We start from the raw sequence: 7,947 nt of genomic DNA on the forward strand, positions 1-7,947 counted from the left end.
TTGAATTGAAGTTGAATCTAAGGTTGCAGTTTTGTGCATATATTTTGCAGAGTTACCAGTTTCCAAATGTACTCACAAAACAAAGAACTCGTTAAAAATCCGTTGAATCCAAAGTTTCAAGTTTAGGTATTTTTTGTATGGTGACGAGTTTCCAAATGTACTTACGAAACGAAAACGAACTCATTAGAAATCTGTTGAATTCAAGTTGAAGCCAAAGTTTCAGGTTTTGTGCATATTTTTTTAGAGCTAACGAATTTCGAAATTTTCTTGCGAAACCACGAAAAAACCGTTAGAATTTAGATTTTTTCCATTTTTTGCAGGTGAAGAAGACAACGAAACAACGCAAAGCTCGGAGGTTTTGATTCAATTTCAATTCAACATATTTCTAAGTCATACCTGGGTTTTCAAACTTCCTGATGAAATGAAGAAGATCTCGTCAGAAATTCGCTGATTTGAAGTTGAATCCAAAGTAACAAATTTCTAAATTTTTATACGAAACAAAGAATAAATCGTCCGAAATCCTTTGAATTGAAGTTGAATCTAAGGTTGCAGTTTTGTGCATATATTTTGCAGAGTTACCAGTTTCCAAATGTACTCACAAAACAAAGAACTCGTTAAAAATCCGTTGAATCCAAAGTTTCAAGTTTAGGTATTTTTTTTGTATGGTGACGAGTTTCCAAATGTACTTACGAAACGAAAAAGAACCCATTAGAAATCCGTTGAATTGAAGTTGAAGCCAAAGTTCAAGGTTTTGTGCATATTTTTTTAGAGCTAACGAATTTCGAAATTTTCTTGCAAAACCCCGGAAAAACCGTTAGAAATTCGTTGGATTGAAGTTCAATCTTGTGGAGCTTCTTCGGCTCCACAATACTTTAAGACACTAGATTCTGAACTCTTTCGCACTATCTTTTCCACACTAAAATCAAATTTTTATTGCAGTTGGATGTGACTCTTTCAATGTTTCAATCCATCCAACCATCCAACTTCGTCATGTTGCAAAGCCCTTCCACCATCAGCTTTTCCAAAAATCCTTGTAATTATCTTTGTCACGTAAATCACTAACACCAACATCTCCAAGGGATTAGTTAGACTTGGAATCATTTTGCCATTTGATTGTCTTTTGCGTACCTGAACCTGGCAGGAATTCCGTGCTTAGTAAAGCTCAGAAAACTTGATATTTTCAGCATGAAAGCGCCGCCTAAATATCAGGCATTAGAGAAAGGATTGTTGATAATAACAAAAGCAAAGATTCCTTGAATGGAACGGTTTTTGCAATCAGTTTCTGTCCGATATTTTATTCATGCTATTGTTTCTCAATAGACGTGACACGACGGGAAATTCCGTTTTTACTTTTCCTTTGCAATGGAATCGGCGTAGAAACACTATTTTTCAGGGATCCGTCGTCGTTGTTCCGTCACTAGGGACAGAGGATTGTGAACGTAAAACAAGATTTACGTGGACCATATTGTGAATACCACCGAGATGAAAGTGTATTTTCCATGCGAAATCAATATGGCTTCAGTTATCTCCCACGTTTTCTTCGTAGATTTATAAACGATCCCCAAAACAGACCTGAGATTTAACACTGTGCGCTCTCCAGAATTTTAAGGCGATTTCTGATATTAAGTTTCCTGGCTCTTATTGTGCCAAAATAATCCCAACAATTTAGAGGCAAGGCCCTGGCTCCGATTGCTTGCCCGGTTTTGCAATGCATGAAACAGCCTAGAAATCAAGTTTGGGGCGTGTTAAACATTTTTGATGTTTAGGCTGGCAAAAGAACACAATAACAAAAAGGAAGACTCAACTTAAGGTCTTGAACTCTGAACTCTGAAGATGCTAATTCACTTGAAACTGCTGGAAATTCCTCTCAACTAGAGGAAAAATCGCTGCTCATCTCAAAGCAATCAATATTAGTTACGAACTTTAATTGATGACATCCAGTTAATTACCTAGTGTTTGAATAGCTGCCAATAGAGTAAACACATGTATTTAGTGTGTGCTTGGAAAGTCGTAATAATTTTCTTGATTGAGTGCTGTTTGCATTCGGTTATCTGCTGTTTGAACGTTTCAACGTGCAAAATGTCTACTTAAAAACATATTCACCTTATTCCAAATATTTCTCGTACAGATGTTTACGCAAGGCACATTTCCGAGCGGAGAGACATGAATAGGAGATAGAATCTGCAACAAGTAATTTCCCATTTCTGTCCAGAATTGGGGCAAACATTTGAAATTTAATTTTCTGCCAGAGCCATTTCTTATTAAAGTAGATGCATTTAGAAGGCGATCGATATTAAAATCTTGGCTCAACCGACGGAATGCTTTGCAGCAATTTTGATGATGCGATAATGGAGTAGAAATAAAATAGGGAACATTCAGGAAAGTAATTAGCACAAAGGCAAGTCGCTTATTTGTGAAGAGCAAATGCCAGAAGACAAGAGAATTTATCTTATTAAAATCGCATATCAGTGTTGGAACTCAGCACCATTGCATTTAAAAAATTGGTTAGGTTACTCGGAAGGGTAATTTGGCTAATTAAAACCAGCGGCGTTCAGATTTTTAAATTAAAGCCCTTATCTGCACTTCAGCTACAAGAAGATTGGCTTTCAAAGTAATTCCAAGCAAAAAACTAGAATTTTACAAAATATTAAAAATCCTCCGACTTAATTGGCCAAGTCCTCATTTGGCCATGAAAGAGAATAAGCAGCGTAATTTCCTACCATACAAACAGCTCTATTTCCTCCGGCTCTCTAGACAGAGCTGCGGCCAAATATATTGCGGATTTAAAAATCAACATTAGTTTTAGTTCGTTCAACACAAAAATGAAACCTCGCTGAAGTCGAAGGAAAAATTGTATTTACCTTTATTAGTTGCAGTTTTATCTTGGAATTACTCGGAAAGCTTTGATTCATTAGAGGTTTCAACAAAAGCTTCATTTTCTTGGAAGTTTTTGCAAGTTCTATGGAAATTTTACTTGCAGATCACAATCAATCCACATGGAACCGTCGATCTAATTAGGATTTCCTGACTATGGCCTGTAGGTGGTGAGTTTGTGGAACATTTAGGCCTACAAGCCCGAAAAAATCCTCAATTTCAGTATTTATTTAAATGTTAAAATATCCTGTTCGCCCAACCTATTCATTATGCTTTTTCAAACGAACGCTCCGCACCAATTGGATGGAAAAATACCGTTCTAGAATGATTTCCATTATAGTGAACAATATTTAATTTCTATTTAGAACACTGAATATGGATTCGGTCGTTGTAAAAATGGCAAAGTTGAGCCTCCGACTATTTTTAGTCGAAAAACATTACGTGCGACGGAAATGGCCATTTTTCTGCTTTGTTTCGTCAATTAAAGGGACTGGATTTATAGCAATTCGTAAATCATGTTGAAAGACACATGGAAAAGGCTACAAAATAAAGGGAGTCTTTTCGTTGGGACGTTTTCACCGGCACATTGCCTTTATGGTCATGAACATCCAGTTATTTAATAGCGTTTCATGCAGGAAAATTGATTGGAAATAAAGGTTTTGCATTTGCATCCTTGAATCGTATCCTGAAACTTTGCAACACGTGTGTGTTTTTAAGTTTTGTCGCATAAACACCTCCTAACTTATGCCATGTGGAAATAACCATTGCAGCCCTTGACTATGTAAACAGCATGTTCTTAACGAATTTATTGCACAGTTTGTTTGCATACACGTGAGTTATCGGCGCCATTTTTCGGCCTATTCAGCAGCCCACATGTGAATAGACTAATAAGATGATTTATGAGTGTTTATTAACTTCATTTTTCACTGCCAACATATAAAACCTTGGTGAAAAATGAAACAATTAATTTGATGCAAACTGTGCAAGCAAACTGTAGCGTTAAACCTCGACATCCTGGAAGTCTGTTGGAGAAAAGTTCTGCTAATTTTCCTTTGTCAACTGATCAAGTTTCAAGTTCAAATAGAGCTTCCGTAGATGAAAAAATATAATTGAGAGCCAGAAACTTGATATGCGCATAATTTTACTGCTGGATTCGTTCATTATCCGACTAACTTAGTTACAAGATGCCCAATAATGTTATTTATCCACTTAACTGAGCAAATGGTGTCACAAAACTGAAGCTTTCAATTATAGTTCATCGTAGTCCCATTGACGGCAAATACAAGAAATCCAGCTTGTTTGTGCGGGTTGTTTGCTGACACCCGAGAATAAAAGCGAACAAACGGGATTTTACCCGAAATCCAATTAAATCGATTCACTGTAAAACTAGTTCCAATGGCCATTTTCGATTTTATTAACTGCCTGGTTTCATTTAGCGTGTCAACCTGGACCGCTAGAGAATCAATCGTATCGAGCAATTTTTAGCATTAACATTTTAAAAAATCCCACTTTTTCCACTTTTGAGGAATTTAACTGATGAAACCTTTAAATAAAATTTGACCCGAGGGCGATTTTTCCTTTCCATTAAAATTGCCCAGCTTTATGGACAATATTTTTTTTATGAAGCCAGACTACATCAACAACTTCTTGTAACCTCGAACATATGGACGTCTGTAAATTCTCAATTTTCCTTCATTTCGCGTCCATTCACTCATGTAAAACTAAAATAGAATTCGTTCACCTATTGATTCGACCATAACGATCGAAACGAATATATGTATATTCCATAGAAATAATGTATAGAAAAATCGACATTTCATGCTGTTTAAATTAGCGTTCCCACATAAATAAAAGTATAAATTACGGTCGGATTCTCAACATTCGAAAATAAATCCAGGTCATAATAGCGCCATGCAAAACGCTCATTAATTTCAATTTTAAATTTTCACGTCTGTATTCGAAAAAGTCCTGTTGCAGGTTTGGTATGTTCGCCCAAAATTATTTCCACTTGGCGGTTTGCTTGTGCCAGTTGCGTTCATGTAGATGATTAATTTTTCATCTGGAAATTTGCAATTTTTAACCACCATTTACAATTGTAATATATAACTAGATTGCTGAGGGAACTAGGGATTATTGCCTTAGTTTATTGGAGTATTTTTTCATTGTCCCTGATTTTATATGCAAATATATGTGTAGAGCTTGGATGCTACTAAAACAAGTGTATAGAAATATCGGCTTCAACTTATATTGATTTAAGTTTGTTCCGCCAAGTTTAATCAATGCTTCCGTTCATGTTTGGAATGGGAAGTTGAAAGTGCTGCATGTGCTGAAACGTTCCTCAACAGCAATAAATACTAAAATTTTATTTATCGTTTTGCCTCCTGCAACTAAAGTTTTGCAAATAAGCAATCAGCGATTTTCCGAGTTTTAGCTCGTATTTCGTTCTTAAAGTGCATCTCAGCTTTCATATTCTATCTGGCCTACAAATCACTGCAATAAAAACGACTTTAGCCCGATGGCCGCGATGTGGTAAGTAGTTCATTTTGTCAAAACCGGCCAAAATAGAGTGGCAAGAGTCCACTTTAAGTAGAAAATTTATTTCCTCAGCCGACGCAAGCAGGCAGCAAATTGTGAATGTTGCCAAAGTGGACGCGATTCTACCGTTATCATCCAGAAAAGCAAAAAACTCAGCAACTCAACTATTAGCTAGTTAGTTCCTTTGAAGAAACACGCGATTTAATTAATTTCCCCGGGAAATTCCAAAAGGCCGTTTATTAGCGCTCTGTTTAACTATCTGCCAATAATTGAATTGAGCAAGAACAATACGAAGAGATGAATTGAATTTTCGCCCAACTAAACGAAACTCGACTAATTTCTGCAGTTAGCAAGTCAACTTAAATTGAACTTTCCGTAGCGAGCTGTTGAGTTCAAACGCTTTAATTTTTCGTTGGAATTATTGCTATTGAAGAGTGTTTGTGTTAGAATTGGCTCTCCAGAGCAGTTGACAATTGAAATTTCAATAGGAGGCGGAAGCGACGGTTTAAGCCCTCTAAGGACGGGAGCTCGTAAAAGTTTCTTACCCACACAAAATGGAATGGGGTTCAATTAGAGGAAAACCTGTGAAGTTTGCAAAAACCGCATCGTTACTCTAATTGAATCGGCGGGGCCAAAATAGGACTTCTGATTCCAATTGAGAGTTGAAATTAAAGAGCGGCCAAGTCCTTGACCGAAAGTTCAGCAAGATGCCTTAATCAGGCAATCAATCTTTCAGGTTTGGCGTCAAGTAGCCCGTCAATATTCCAACTCCTCTAATAACACGCTGCTCTTCATCGAGAACCTTTTCTATTTTTGCTTGTTCTGTACTCTCTCCATCATTCTCCATTAGCGATTGCGGTAATTCGATATACAGCTGATTTTCTTCTGTTTACCCTTTTGGGAGAGACAGCGAATCGATTTGCTGAACTGCCTAAAATCATTTTAGCGTTTCGTTATCTTATTGGGTACGAGAGTTTCCTTTTCTTTAGGTAAAAAGGTAATTCTTTCTTACCTCAATTTTTTGCTGAAAAATTCTTTGAAAACAAATTCACAATAAAAATCCCAAAAACTCCTCAGTTTTAACCAAACTAAATCAACATTTTCAATCTCAACATCCAGTAATGTAAACCGCTATCTGGCAAACTCAACTAAGATCCGCCAGTTCAACACGACAATTTGCCGGCTAATTCAAAAGCGTCAAGCCAAAATAACCGCAGTTTGGCCCTGACAAAGAAGCAACATTAAAACCCTTATGGAACTAATGGAAGCCGATGGGAAGATTTGTGCACGTCACTGCATATAGTCGGAAATTAGAACGTGGTTAATATTGATCCGAACCGAAGAGCGGTAAATATAAAATAAAGTAACAAATTACCCGAAACTCTTAATGGAGAATGATGGAAAAGGTGGAAAACAACCAACAACTAGCACCTAAATGCTTGGCAGCTTGATGGCGTTGTTTGGAGTTTTATGATCGAAAAGCTGAGCCTTCCAGACGATATTTGAATGAGCGATTACAGTTTTTCCAGAAGTTGCACTGTTTACGCGCCAACTTCATTAAGAACCGATACAGTTTGCCCGTATATTTACGAAAATTACTTGCAGATGATGATGAACTGAATGGAGTTTTCAACAATGTTCCCTTGCTCCATTGGATTCAACATTTCCACCAGAGGGATTATTTATAAATGTGCGGCTACAATTAAACTCTCCTAATGCTTGCACAGTGTTCTGATAAGGCATGAATTGTCCAGCATAAATGTGATGTTTTGTCCGCATAAAATTGGAGACAACGAGGGTGGCATACATGGAATATGCCACTTTAGGTAGCATCTGAGCCTATTCTATTGTATTATTTGCGCGATGGGACTCATAAGATTATTATACATAACGGGTTTTGCTTTATCAAAGTTATTAATGCATTAGATACACGGTGGAGGGAACAGACAAAATCCCCTGGAACGGATTATTTGAAGACTGGATGAAATGCCGGAAAAGTTCTTACATAACTGCAATTGCACTGAGGGACTGAGGAAAATTTTGTAACCGAAACCAAAAACAACACGAACTATCCAATATCGGATGATTATTCAAGTAACAGGGTCTGGAGTAAAATCCTGAAGGTTCTCAAAATACGCCAGCGTCCATAAGCTTTGAGGAAATGGATTTCGTTCCTTTGCATATGTGAGCGTCTGAAGGCATCGGCAAACATGGTTGGAGTAAAAGAAAAATACAATAATGAGCCAGAGGGGAGTTGACATGTTTACCAAAGTAGATCAGTGAGGCCTACATTAAGTAGAATGCGTGTTTTTGCTTGTTTTTTTTCATGAGCACGTTGCATTCTTCTCGTGATGGAGATTAATGATAAGAAATTTGAAGCTTTTTGAGGGAATTTATATTTTTCGAAGAATTTTCGGTCCAAAATCAAATTTTCACATTCGTGTTTTACGAGCTAAATGGATTTCTTTCGACCTAAGAAGCTCTCCAATATGCATTTTCACAATGTTGGGGTCGACAATCAGGAAGATATCGTCGATC

Source organism: Dendroctonus ponderosae, unplaced genomic scaffold, assembly GCF_020466585.1.
Source record: "Dendroctonus ponderosae isolate FM_Combo_2020 unplaced genomic scaffold, Dpon_F_20191213v2 Dpon_F_20191213_5, whole genome shotgun sequence".
Classification (NCBI taxonomy): Eukaryota; Metazoa; Arthropoda; class Insecta; order Coleoptera; family Curculionidae; genus Dendroctonus; species Dendroctonus ponderosae.